Below are 14,969 nucleotides of genomic sequence, written 5' to 3' on the forward strand. Positions count from 1 at the left end.
CCCCCACTGGGGACCTGGCCTGCAACCCAGGCATGTGCCCTGACTGGGAATTAAATCAGTGACCCTTTGGTTTGCAGGCCAGCACTAAATCCACTGAGCCACACTACCTAGGGCCACAATCTTATTTCTTAACATGTAGATTTACCTCATTGGGTTTTCTTGGGAATTACACAAGCAACTTTGACAGCAAGTTCATGAAAGGTATACAGAAATTATGTAAGGTCAACACTACGAACCTATGGCAAATAAATGACTATGGCTGGAGGGACCATTAGTTACTTGATCTTGAAGTTGTATCTCTCTTGGTGACCTCCTCATACTTAGGGGCTACCGTTAGCTTCCTTTTTTTGCTTATGTTTGGCCCTCCATGCTTTTGTGTGATTTGGGATTTGAGAATTAAATAAAAAATAGTTTGTTTATATTTTATTATTTAATCCTATTAAAATTATTCAGTCCACCAATAATTATGTCAGGAAGTACTAAAAAGAGACAATACCATCAATATCTGAATGATTATCTAGCAGCTAGTTAAATTAAAAATTATTTTCTCATATGAAAGAAGAGTTAATTTCATTAAAGTAACATTTAAGATAATTTTTAATTGTTTTATCTTTTCTGGAAAAATAACAGTTTTTAATGTCTTTTAAAAATTTGGTTTTATTTCTATTAGGCAGAAATTGGTAATTTGCATATGTAAATTGATACATTTATATTTTATATTAAAATTCCATTAAAAGTTACTCAAATACACTTATAGAATTAAATGTTAATAGCTTCAAAATGTTAATTTAACTTAAAATTTTTATTTAGTCATTCAAACTTACTATTGAACAAAAAGTATTAACTTGTACTTGCTCATTTTTGTATGAAGCACAGATACATGTCTGTGCTATTGAAATTGCATGGGGGCTGTAGTTAGGAAAAAATGTCTAAAAAGACTTCTTTGGGGTCATTAGTGAGAAAAAATTGAGAAACACTGGGTCAGGGAAGGAAATGGCTTATGTGACAAAATGTTTCCATGGCCTGCTTTTTTGGCCTAGGGTTTTTTAGGTCTAATTCTGATTTAGAAACCCTTTTCTTTGGAATTTTAGATGAAGTTTAGATCAGATTGATTGCGACAATTTTTTAAGGATCAGCTTCATCCTTTCATTCCGCCTGTGTTCCTTGAGCACTTCTTAGGTGCTAACAGTCTTTAGATTCTGGAAGTGCACACTGAGGCAAGGGAGCATTATTGTCTTGAAGGAATGCTTTGTAGCAAAAGACACAGTTACACAAATCACTAGTTCTGTCTTTGGGCCGGGTAGGTTTTATACAGGAGGGCCATACAATTTATCATCATAGCAGGATATGAGAGTAAATGGCGTACTTTCAGTAATCACTGTAGGATAGCAGGTGCAAATAGCGATGGCTGACCACCCTGGTTTAGGGGCTGGCAAAGACTTTAAAGAACAGATGGTATTTGAACTGGGGCTTGAATGGTGAGCAGGATGGTGCTGGGAGGAGTGAGAGGGATAAGGCTCAGGCCTGGGTGGAAGTTGAGATGGGTGGGAATGAGAGCCCACCAGGGTTCCGCAGGGAATTTGGCCATGGGAAGGAGAGCTGGTGAGGCCAGTTTGGATCACATGGTACAGTGTCTGGGATGTCATGCTAAGGGGTTTGGGTTATAGCTCCTAAAAATGTGGGAATCTGGACTTTTTTCTTTTAATTTAATCAAAAGTGTTTTTTACTTGACTATTATTTTGTATTAGTTTCAGATATACAGCATAGTGGTTAGACATTCATATACTTTACAAAGTGGTCCCCCTGCTCTTTTTAAGGCCCACCTGGCACCATATATAGTTATTACAATATTATTGACTATACTCCCTATGCTGTACTTGATATCCTTGAGACACTTTTTTAATGGGGAAAATGTGATAGGTTATTTATTTTAGAAAGATAAATTTGGTGAACTTGACACAGCCAGACTGTGGAGGGGGCAACAGGAAGGGCAAGAGGCTGTCGTAACAATATGTGGGAGGTGGTCAGGCCTGAAGTGGAGCAGAGGCTGTGGGATTGGAGAGGAGGCCAGAGTTGAGGGACTTCTCCATGAGAACACAGACGAGGAATTGGCCTGGGATGCTGTTTGAGGGTGAAGGGGATGAGGAGGGTAGGAAGCAGGGAGGAGCTAGAAGTGTAGAGGATGGGGACAGACATCACACAGAAGAAAGTCACCCTGTGGCTTACTGTGACTCATTAAGGGAGCATGGCCATTTTTTATGAGTGGATGAAATAAAAAAATGTTTATAATTGGTTGTGCAGGTTACTGAGAGGAAAAAATAATATCAACTTACCATCAACCTCAACTCCTGCTCAGGTTCAATCTTGAATCTCTTGAAATCCCATCTGTTTTTGGAATGCTACTTTCTCAGTGAAAGCTGCTCACATTTTTCCCTTCCCTCCTTCCATGCCTGGAAACCCCCTTCCTTTCATTCAAGTCCAGTAGTGCATGTATGCCTCTGTGGGCAGGTATTACTTCTTCCTTCAGTCAGCTAGTTTACTTTCTTATCTTAGTTCCCTGCCCTTGGGTGCTGTTGCTAATTATCCACAGCGTGAATCTGATACTGAGAATTCTGTGAGGCTCACAGTTTCCATCTAGCCATCTGTTGACAGCTCCCTAGCCCACAGTCCCAGGTGCCCCAGTGGCCATCTCAGCTGGGTCCCCTGGAGCCACTGTATGCTCACTTCACAGAGGTTGAGTACCTGGGGACTTTTGGGGCACTTGTGAGGCTGCCAGGGGAGATTTTTCCTTTGTCACATCTTATTTGGCACCCATTGCGCCCCTCTTCCACCTGTGCTTCGTGGAAGTTGGTCATGTACTCAGAGCCACTCTGGCTAGTTGGCTGAATTGGTTGGGTCACAACAGCTCTTCACAGGGACTTCTCAAGTGTTGAATGCCTGGCAGTTCATCATGCTATTATTCATCTTAAGTTCTTTATTTAAAGACTGTGGGTATGTAGTAAACGTTTTTCTGCTGCGATATGGGTACATGTCCCCTTGAGTGTGTTGCTGATTATTCTGACATGTACATAAGGCTTGCATGTTTTTAAATATTTTAGTGAAATGATACATATATTTGTTGGGTCTGATTATAACTAGTAAGTGAGATGAATTATTGATTTTAGTGAGTTCAATGTGTTGGGTTTTGCGGTAGGTCCTGGAGAGGCAAATATAGCTCTCATCCTAAGTTATGGTCCAACTGGGGGTGGGGTGGGGGCAGATGTGTAGACAAATAGGAGTAATAGTCCATGCTGGGATCCACTGAGGAGGGATGCAGGGGTGGTTTGGGAGCTCAGAGGAGGACATCTCACAGGGGGAGGATGGGTCATCAAGGATGGTTTCCTGGAAGAGGTCATGTTTTTTAGAAATTCTCAATCTTGCAGGATAAGTAGAACAGAGAAAAGAGTTGGGCATGGAGGAATTCTTGAAGTTTCTCTCAGGGAGAGGAACTAGTAGGCATAAGGTATGGAGGTGAGGGAGAGCTTACGGTGCTCTGGGTGTCAGGGAGCCATACTGGAAGGGTAGGAACGGCCATTCCACATCTTTCATGTCAGAATGTGGCTATCATGGTGTGTGTATTTGAAGTTTTAAGCTGAGGAGAAATGTGGAAAGATCCACAGTGTAGGTAGGTGGCTGTCTCTGGCAGTGTGCATGGAGGCTGATTGGAGGGACTCTACACCGGAGATGGAGAGGCACGTGGTTTTCTGGTGTTTTGTTTTGTTTGTCCAATGACTGTTAACAGCCCACCAAAGGCCCACTATATGCGAGGGTGGCTAAGTACTGGGATAACACAATGGGTAACGTTATGGTTTTGAGCCCCCTGGAGCAGATGGTCAGGAATGTGGACACCAGCAAACAACTCTACCCTGAAGTGTAGGAGAGAGTCCAGAGAGAGTGTAAGCAGGCCTGGTGTGCCTAGAAGAAAAGAGCTTTCACAGGGCTGCCACTGACGCATCATGGTGAGGGCATGTCCATACCCAGGGCAGGATTTGGTTTGCAGCTGTCCAGCTGTGTGACTTAACCTGTGTGGGCCTTGGTTTCCTTATAGGTAACACAAAGGAATTGATACTAATGATCTGTTTCTGAAGTTCTTCTCGCCTTTGACATCTGTGATCTAGCAGGTGACATTTGATCTGGACTTTGAGGGGTGGAGTTTCAGCAGGCTGTGAGGGAGCGGATGGATCACACCTTCGTTCCAGGAGGCAGAGGCAGCAGGAGAGGAAACATGCTCAGGCGTGGATGAAGTGTGAAGGCTATTGTGCTGGAGCAGAGTGTGTGAGAGTTAGGTGGCTGAGGCAGGAGAGCAATGCTATGTGTGTTCCACCAGGTTTAAATAGACCTTGAACCCTTAGTTATGGAGTTTTTTTCTTTCTTTCTTTTTTTTGACAGCAGAGAACCAACCACATGTATACTTCCATATTTGTGGAATGTTTTCCCATTTCTTTCTCTTTCTCTCTCTTCTCCACCTTCTCTTTCCCTCCCTCCCTCTCTTTCTTTGTAAAGGAAGCAATGATGGTCACATTTCTTGGTTTCACTTTCTCCTTTCCCAACCCCGTTTCCAAAGAACAGATTTAAACTAGTGACTGTACACTGCAATGCAGTGGATAAGAAGACAGACGAGTCAGACACGTTTGCGTAATTCCATCGGCTTATGTTTTATTACATAGACTTTTAACTTCTGCTAAGTTCTGAAATACGGAAACACCCTGACCCACCGCCACTCTGGTGTGATCAGCAGGAGCAGGCTGGGTTTCTCGGAGGGGCTCCTCAGTCCTTTTCTCATTTCCTGCTTCCTTAGAACACTTTCTCCTAGAGTTCTGGGGTTCCTGGGCTTTTCTCTGCTCGTGAGTCACAGTCCTTTCACTCAGAACTAAAGGGAATGGAGCCTGACTCCAGAACCTTCTCTCAGAAGCACTCCAATGTCATCATTTGTGCAAAGTCAATGACCAAGTATTTGTTGGCCAAGAACAGACCCTGCACGGAGCAGTATTGAGCTTCTGAGGAGTGGCCAGCTTGGGTTCAGATCCTGGCTTTTCTTTTACTGTGTGACCTCTGGCATGTTATTTAACTAGTCTAAAGCTCTTCATTTATAACATGGGAATATTGGTGATGAGGATGAAATAAGATTCTATTTTACAAAGCACCTTGCACATAGATGTACTCTTAAAAGCCACTTCTCTTTTCCATTGTGCTTCATATTAAGGTATTGCTGTTACTCTTCTACTGGGTTTGTCGAAGAATCTGCCACAAATGTTTTAGTGTAACCAAATATAGTTTAACCTTATTTTTGCTCTTATTTAACTCTTCAGTTGAGAAGAAAGTTCTGCAGAAGTACACACCCTGGAAACAGTCAGGAAGTGATGGGCCCAAGGTCATTCAGCTCACCCAAGCACAGAATCAGGGTTATCAGCCAAGTGCGCTAACTCTACATACAGTACCCTTTCCACTGGGTCAGGGGACAGTGTACTTCACAGGAAGGCCAAATGTGGCCTGCACATCTCCTGCCTGTTTTTGTAAATTAAGTTGTATTGGAACACAGCCACGCCCATTCATTTAGGTGTTGCTTATGGCTGCTTTCCCACTGCAGTGGCAGCGTGGAGCAGTGGGGACACAGATGTGTGACCTATGTGGTCTAAACAGTTATTGGTCCTTCATGGAAGAAGTTTGCTGACCCATGTACTAGGTGATTTCTAGGGCTATATGTGTAGGTTTGTTTATAAAGTGTTGTAAGCCTTATGAATTAAATTTGTTATTTCTTTAATACTCATGTAAGCATCAAAAACTGAGAAAATATAAATCCATGTGGCACATTCAGTGAAGTGGTATACAAGTTCTGTGGTCAGATGTATATACTGCTTCTTCATATACAACCTTGGATAAGTTAATATCTCTAAGCTTTAGTTTCTTCATCTGTAATTGGAGGTACTAGAACCTTCTGAGGGTTCTAGTACCTCAGAAGGTTAAAGCCCTATAACGTGTTTAGTGTGTGGAGTGCAAATGCTGTCTCTTAGCACTATGATTGAGGATGTGGGATGTTGATGGTTGACAATAAAGGTACTTGTCAGGCTACCCTAGGCCTCCCAGTGGGGGCAGTTCTGCAAATTTACAGTTCTTACAACTGTCCCTCCCTGAAGGAAGAGAGTCGTAAACCTGGGGCTCGCAGGGCCATCTGCTTAAGCAGAGTAGTATTAGTATTTGTTAGCAAGGGAAGTGGCAGTGTCATTAATTTTTTGAAAATGGCTTTTGCCCACCAACACATAAATAGCATGTATGGTAACTTCTGTCTTTTCCAAATGTTTTGATGTGTGGAAAGTTCCACTTTTTAATAGTAGTGGATGTCATCATTGTTCTTACAGTTTTTTCCTGAGTACCTAGATGTTAGTTGGAGAATTTGACCTTTAAATGGCAGGTTTGTGTTCAGTTACTTAGTGTAAGAGTTTAAAAGGTGAAGGAGATGACAAGGCCTGTGCATGCCTGGGCCCTGGAAGAGGCTCTGGGGTTCTTGCTCTGCCCCAAAGCAATGTGCTATGCCAGACTGCTCTTTCTAAAGTTCAAGTCCATTCTCACCTTGCTGCTTAAAAATCTGTTCACAGCCTTTGAGGTACTATGCTCACACACTAGAATGGCACATAAGGCCGTGCTCTGGATCTAGCTCAGTGGTTCTCAGACGTTGGTGAGCATAGAGAGTTGGGTTAGGGGGATGGGTGGCTTATTAAGATGTATGTTCCTAGGTCCCACCACAAGCCATTCCTATTCAGTATGTCTGGCGTGGCCCCCAGGAGTTTGCATTCCTAACTTGATCTTTAGCATCAACCATGCTGAAATGCTGTAGATTCCCATATATACCTCTCCTCTCAAAAGGTCAGTCCTTGCTCACTTCGCAGCTTTTTCACCTGCTGTTCCCTCTCTTGGCCAATTCTCTTTAGCATTTAAGACCTCCCTTGGGTGTACCACTCCTCCTCCAGCCTTTCCAGATAGTCATTCCTTTCTTCCCTCCCTTGCAGGTGCTCAATAACTATTTAACATTCTTGGCTGCTTAGAAGGAGAAATATTTCTCTTTTGGCATATGTGCCATGGTACCCAGCAGGGATGGGATGTAGGTGCCCTGGTGTTCCAAAAGGAAAGGGTGGTGGCTTTTTCCCCCATAGAAAGCAGCCAAGGAATTCCCTTTAGTGCTTTCTAACAGTGTGATATTTTTATCCTCTCAACCAGAAAGAATTTACCTCTAGAATGTATTAGCGTTATGTCAGTATACTTAAGCAAAGCTTTATTGAGGTGTCATTTACATGCCATAAATTCATTCCTTTTAAATGTACAATTCAGTGATTTTTAGTAAATTTATGGAGTTGTGCAGCCATCAGTACAGTCAATTTAAGAGCATTTTCATCATCCATTAAGATTCCTTCTGCCCGTTTGCTTGTACCTCAATATACTTTCACACTTAAATTAATTGAAAAATTAATTTACAGTCTAACTATGGTGATAAAGCAGAAGTGTTAGGTATCAAAAAGTGAGGCTGAGTGTCCCAGGTTCGATTCCCAGCCAGAGTACATTCCTGGGTTGCAGGCCATAACCCCCAGCAACCGCACATTGATGTTTCTCTCTCTCTCTCTCTCTCTCTCTCTCTCTCTCTCTCTCTCTCTCTCTCTCTCTCTCTCTCTCCCCCTCTCTCTCCCTCCCCCTCCCTCCCTCCCTTCCCTCTCTAAAAATAAATAAATAAAATCTTTTTAAAAAAAGCGAGGCTGGAGAGCAGGGTACATTTGGGTCGGTGCTTGACTGGGCTCCTACACTGTGCCATCATCAGAAGAGAGGCTTGAGGGCCTTGTTAATTACCCGCCGAAATGAATAATTTGTCCCATTTGCAATAAAGGAGATGTGAGGAGTGCATAGATAACGGTTTTTCCTGATTTTTCTAGTTCATTCTCCAAGGCAGTTACTATTTACCTGATATGTTTAGCTTCTTGCAAGAAAGATGAACAGGCAATTGCATTTCTAAGCCATTAACAGTTGAATAAAAGGGACTGTCATCATAGCTGAAGTCTCAAGTAGGATAAGGAGTTCTACAAGATTAGCCTCTTGTCAGGTACCCCTGAATTTCAGGTTTGCTATGTCTGTGCCTAGGAAGGCATTTGGGAGAGAGGAAAGAACTTGGGTGGCTTGTAGGTTAGCAGACATGTGTTGGGTTCTGCCACTTGCTGGCAATGTGACCTTGAACAAGTTATTTAATTTCTCTGTGAACTTCATCTCTCATCAGTCAAATGGAGATTCTGATGCCCACCTCATAGAGTCCCTGTGTGTAGCCCTGGCAACTGGTGCCTGCCATACTATACTTAGTTGCAACCATTAATTTGAGTAGCAACTATGTTTAGATTTTGTTTTTTATCAGTACATTCTGATGGCTAGGATTTTATAGGGCAGGAAAGAATCATAGTAAGAGTGTATCAAATACTGCAACTAGCTATTTTGAACATCTTGATATTAAATATTCATTTGCTGATATTAATTTAAAATCTAATTTGGGGAGGGAAGGTTTTGTTTTAAAGATACAGACAGTGGTAGGTGTTCTTAGGGAGAACTGGCTCAAGACAGGCAGGGCTCTTGGAGCCCTAGCTCCCTGACCCTGCAGAGGGGCCAGGAGAGAAGACTTATGCAGTCTAGCTGGGGAACATTTGCGAAAGGAGGATGATTATAATTCATATACGTAATGCTTTTAGAAGCCTGAAGCATTCACATCTAACAATTTGCTTACTTAATAATAATGACATTTGGTATTCCTCCCAACTTTTCAAAATAGAGAAATCGAGATTCATGGAGTTCTTTTTCATCAGACATAAAGCAAACCTCTTCTGGTTTCATCAATACTAGGGATGGCTTTACTATGGTGTGAATCTCCACAAGTCTAATCATATTGCTAATTATATTTGAAATTTAAAAAGTAAAAGCTACTAGCTGAGAAAGAATTTTTTTTCTTCTTAAAACTTACCTTCTTTTACTTCCCTTTGTGGTTTATAGAGGAGGAAACGAGAGTCTCCTTTTTGATGTATACAAGCCCTGTCCGAATCAGAACTCGGGGTTTGCACGTCTGGGGAAACAGATTTCACTTGACAATAGGTTAGGCTCTGCTGAGGGACATGTGAGTGCTTAAGTGAATTCTTTTGTTAAAGACTGGAAATTGTTACATTTCAATTGTGGCAATCTGGGGACAATTGTTCTTCCCATAATTTCAAGAGCAAATACCAGCCTTTGGGGGAATAATTTAAAACAGCATTGCTCAACAAAAAAAGTTCCCCCCTTGCCTCATTCTTGATTTTTCCCTTTTTGTTCCCCTCAAATAAACTTTTTTTTGGCTCCACATCTGTCATCAGCTAGTCTTGTTGAAACCACCTGCAGAATGTGGCTTTTTACTGCATACTGCTTTCTTCTGTCCATCTCCACTACCAGCTCCACAACCCACGAAGCACCTTTTCATTCTCATGGTGCTGGGCGAGTACCCTCCCCTCTGCCTTCTGCAATCCATTCTTCATTCTCTAGCCCAAGTGCTCCAGTGCAAACATCCGTACAGGGGATTCCCCTGCTTAACACTGATTAGTGGCTTTCTGTAACATTGAGAATAAAACCCACACTCCTTCCTGTGGGTTGCATGGTCTAGCTTTTGCTCTGCTTCTCCAGTGTACCTCCTGCCCTTCTCCCCATTGGTACCTCTGCTGTAGCCACCCAGCTGCCGGCAGGTTTCTTGAACATGCCCAGTTCCTTCCCACCACACAGCTCCTGCACAGCTACTTCCCAATCTGGCAGGCTTCACCAGCCCTTCACATGACTGGCTCTTTCTCAACTTTCCATCCTCACTTTAAAGATCAGGTTCCAAGTGCGGCTGTCCTCAGGTTCCATCTTCAAAGCAGCCTGTCTGTTTCTCTATTATGCATCCTGTTTATTTCCTCTTAGATGTGATCACACTCTATATTATCTTGTTTGTTTTTTCTCTGTCATCTGTCTCCGTCAGGTTTCAGTGTAGGAAGCTGAAACTGCTGTAGGTAGTTTAAATCAGCAGAGTTTAAGAAGGGAATTAGGTGTTTACAAGATGCATGGAAAGGGTGAAGGAATGGTTCTAGGCTGGGCCTCTGCGAATGACCCTCAGTCCCATGAAGAACTGACCCACTAGGGAAGGTGCTCATATTCTGTGGCTGGTGATTCTAGAAATGAGAGTTCACAGCACTTTGCAGTAGCTGTGATTCAGGGATCCTGAAGCTGCAGTTTTTTTGTGTTCAGGAAGCTGGAGAATGGATGCTGGAGCACTTGCTGTTGAAACAAGTTTCCTCAGCCTTGCTCGATGGCAAGAAGAGTCAGAAAGGGGCAGGGAAGTGACCTCGGCCTTTTGGATCTTGCACAGGTGTATCTTAAAGGGTGTAACCTAATTCTCACCCAGAGTCAACTCACTTCCTCTATAGCAGCATATCTGTTAGGCTCACAGGAGGTCCTGTCTGTGGATTATGCGAAGTTCTCAAATTTCTTTTGTGACTGAGCAAAACTCTAGCACAGTTGACTTTTTTATTGTCTCTGGGTATTTCTGCTTCTTAGTGTTGGCAGTTCTTCATTTGCACTATGTGCTCATTTTAATTAAGGCCATTATATAATGCATATAGATAGGTGGGTCAAGTCTGTGAGTCAGTGACTCCACATCTCAGTTTTCATTGGGGGAATCAGAAAAATAATTGAGTCTTATTGCTAAAGTTTACAGATGCCCTAACCTTGTAAGATTCTCTGCCAAACAGAATTTTCACAATAAGCAAGTTCTATTAGAATTTGCTCAGAGGGATAAACAGTGAGAAATTTAAAAGTAGTCCAGGCCAAATTTGTGACAATTTGAGCATGAAAACAATCAAGGACAGTAGTATAGATAATTTTAAAAAATAGGAATCCTTGAAATCCATATTGATGATAGAACTGGATAGATAAATGGGGGAGACTGGAGGGCTTTTACTTGTGGTGGAATGGCAGAGGCGGGCAGGTAAAGGTGGAGGGAGTGCTGGTGTCGGGAAGTCAGGTTTTGGCTGTAAAAGTGAAGATTGAGCCGGGCGGCCATCATCAGAGGTGCTCATTCTGGGCAGATTTGGGTGAGGAGTGTGATATTTTCCTGGTCTTTCACTGTCTCACCACAGAGTCCTTATTACTTGGAAGAGAAAAATAGTAACTATGAAGTAGAGAAATTGGACAACGCTTTGACCAGGTAATCGAAACGAACATTACCCAGGGTGGTAGCTGAACATTTCTGCCTCCAGATACAAATGAGCTGACAAGGACACAGTGCCCTTTCTGTAGTAGTATAACCTGAATCTAATCATGAGGAAACAATGGAGAAACTTTAATTAAAGAAGCTTCTATTTTTAAAAGGAGAAGAGGGCTGTATTCTCAAAAAATGTCAGTGTCATTAAAGACAAAGGATGGCTGTGGGAAAGTTCCAGATTAAAGGAGGCCAAGGAGACGGGACAGCTAAATGCAGCATTGGACCTGAGGCTAGCGCCTGAGCTGTGGGGGAAATGCTCTGAGGAAAAATGGTTGGGCTAATAGACAACATTGGAGTAGGGCCAGTAGTGTAAAGTGGTTGCATTTCCTGAAGTGGATAACTGTGCTGTGGTTATATGAGAGAATATCCTTATTTTTAGGAAACACACACTGAAGTATTTAGCGATAGAGGGCAACAATACATGTAATTTACTCTCCAGTGGTTTGGAAGAAAATGCCACCTCACTAGGTACATGGAGAAGGGTAAGAGAGATGGGAAGGGAGAGGAAAGAGCAGATTGTAAAGCAAATGGGCCAAAGTGTTAACAATAGATGAATCTGGGTAAATGACACATGGGTGTTCTTTGTACTGTTTGTATTCTGGTAACTTTTCTTTAAGTTTGAAATTATTTCTAAATAAAAACATTTTTTAAAAGATGTTTTTCTTTTAAGTTTTACTAATAGAAACTGAAAGTGCTCTTCACTTATATGGGACATGAAAGAGTTTGGGTGATAAAATAAATGTAGTTGAAATGTCAGCTTCCTTACTGTACTTGAGGTATATTTTACCTGCTCTTCTTGAAGTAATCTTTAAGCTTTTTATATTGTTCAAATTGTTCATTCTTTTTAAAAAAAAACATTAAACGAATTTACATAAAGGCATTATTGTGGTAAAAGACTTAAATCATTCAGAAGCCTAAATGATCTTTTCTTTCACCATTTCCTTCTTCCCCTTCCTCAGAAGAAGTCAGCATGAAGAGTTTTCTTAGTATAAGTGGGATCTTAGACCGCATACCCTCCGCAGGACTAGGTTTTTCATTGAACGTACCTTATAGATGTTTTGACTGTTTGCTTTATTCTTTTTATAATGACTGAAGAGAATTAGGTAATGTAGTTGTACAATAATTTATTTAACTACTTCCCTATTGAAGTTCATTTGTGTAGTTTCTGATTTTTTACCCAGTATAATGTATACTATAATAGATTGGTCCTTGTGCATGTGCATAAATATTTTATAGTGTAGGATCCTAGAAGTAGTATCTCTGTGTAAATGTATATAGCACATCAGTTTTTTTATAATGCCAGACTGACTTCTGAATAGACTGAGATAACAACTTACGTTCACTTTCTAGCATCTTGGCCAACTGTGGATATATTATCAGTCTTATAAATTTTTGCTGATCCCATGGACAATATAATTACACTTTTTTATATTATATTTAAGTGTACATTTCCAAGTATATTAGCTGTTGGATTTCTTCTTTGGTACTCTGTCTCTTTTACGCCCTTTCGCTGTTGTTCTTTTTGGTTGTTTGTGTATTTATTATTGACCTGGAGGGTTCTTTATATATTGTGGATAATAATTTCCTGCCTGTTAAGGTGCATCAGTGTATTTCTGGATCTGTTCATTTGTTATTTATTCATTTTTTCAAGTAGCATTGTTGTGCACTGTATAGGCGCTGTGCTTGGTGCTCACAGATGTGCCTTGTGGAACCTGTGGCCTGGTGGGAGGACAGGCACTAAGTAAATAACCACACACCTAATTTTGTAATCATGGTTGAGACACAGGGTGTGAAGAGAAGTTAGAATATTACTATAGCCCTGGCTGAGTTTGATGAAGTTTATTTTGTCAAGTAGCTCAGTTTGTTGAATTTACAAAATTTGTTTCTCAAAGTCAATTTTAAAGATTTTAATGAGAATAAATATAAATTACAAATTTGTGAAGTTGGACACAAATTTGAACCTCTGTTGGTTCAAATACTGATTCTGCATTTGATGCTTTGTGATTTTGGGTAACTTACTTAACTTCTTTGTGTCCTAGTTTCACTGTTTGTAACTGGGGATCACTTAAGAGGGTTAGTATGAAGAGCAAATGAATTAAAATCTGTAAATGTGGGTAGTAAAGTGCTTGGCACATAAGAGTGCTGTAGAGTGTTAGCCATTACTATGGTATCATCGACGTCCATGTTTTTAATACATCATATTTGTATTTAAATGCTTACTTTTCCCAAATTCTTTTAAAAACCAGCTTTATTGAGGCTTAATTTATATGCAATAAAATGCACCCACGTTAAGTGTACAGGTTGTTTCATAAATGTATACCCCCATTTAACCACCACTGTAATAGATATTGAACATTTGCTTCAGCCCCTAAGTGCCCTGATAACTGTCTGCTGTCACTTCAGATTCTTTTTAATGCATTTATTTTACCAGATTTTTAGTATTCATCTTTTAGATGTTTACATTTTTTAAAAATATTTTATTTACTTATTTTTAGAGAGGGAAGGGAGGGAGATAGAGAGAGAGAGAGAGAGAGAGAGAGAGAGAAATATCAATGTGCGGTTGCTGGGGGTCATGGCCTGCAACCCAGGAATGTGCCCTGGCTGGGAATCGAACCTGGGACACTTTGGTTCCCAGCCCGCGCTCAATCCACTGAGCTACACCAGCCAGGGCACATTTTTTTAATATATTTTATTGATTATGCTATTACAGTTGTCCCATTTCCCCCTTCACTCCCCTCCACCCTGTACCCCCTCTCCCACCCACGTTCCCCCCCTTTAGTTCATGTCCATGTGTCATACTTGTGAGTTCTTTAGCTTCTACATTTCCCGTACTATTCTTGCCCTCCCCCTATCTATTTTCAACCTACATTCTATGCTACTTATTCTCTATACCTTTTCCCCCTCTCCCCTCCTCCCACCCCCCTGCTGCTAGCCCTCCATGTGCCCTCCATGTCTGTGGTTCTGTTCCTGTTCTAGTTGTTTACTTAGTTTCTTTTGGTTTTGCTTTAGGTGTGGTTGTTAATAATTGTGAGTTTGCTGTCCTTTTACTATACATGTCTTTTCTTTATCTTCTTTTCTTAGATAAGTCCCTTTAGCATTTCATAAAATAAGGGCTTGGTGATGATGAACTCCTTTAATTTGACCTTATCTGAGAAGCACTTTATCTTCCCTTCCATTCTAAATGAGAACTTCACTGGATAGAGCAATCTGGGATGTAGGTCCTTGTCTTTCATGACTTGGAATACTTCTTTCCAGCCCCTTCTTGCCTGTAAGGTCTCTTTGGAGAAATCAGCTGACAGTCTGATGGGAACTCCTTTGTAGGTTACTGTCCCCTTATCTCTTGCTGCTTCTAGGATTCTCTCCTTCGTTTTTACCTTGGCTAATGTAATGATGATGTGCCTTGGTGTGCTTCTTCTTGCGTCTAACTTCTTTGGGGCTCTCTGAGCTTCTTGGATTTCTTGGAAGACTGTTCCCTTTGTCAGATTGGGGAAGTTCTCCTTTATTATTTGTTCAAATAACTTTTCCACTTGTTGCTCCTCCCCTTCTGGTACCCCTATAATTCGGATGTTGGAACGTTTAAAGGTGTCCTGGATGCTCTTAAGCTTTTCTTCGATTTTTTGAATTCTTATTTCATCATGCTTTCCTGCTT

General features: G+C 41.3%; 1 protein-coding gene across 2 annotated transcripts in view; it reads left to right on the forward strand.

Annotated features, from left to right (window-relative positions):
- TTC39B (tetratricopeptide repeat domain 39B) overlaps positions 1-14,969 on the forward strand; it is a 152,105-nt gene that overhangs the window by 3,480 nt on the left and 133,656 nt on the right. The window lies entirely within an intron of this gene.

The sequence above is a fragment of the Phyllostomus discolor genome, chromosome 3 (genome assembly GCF_004126475.2).
Source record: "Phyllostomus discolor isolate MPI-MPIP mPhyDis1 chromosome 3, mPhyDis1.pri.v3, whole genome shotgun sequence".
In the NCBI taxonomy this organism is placed as follows: Eukaryota; Metazoa; Chordata; class Mammalia; order Chiroptera; family Phyllostomidae; genus Phyllostomus; species Phyllostomus discolor.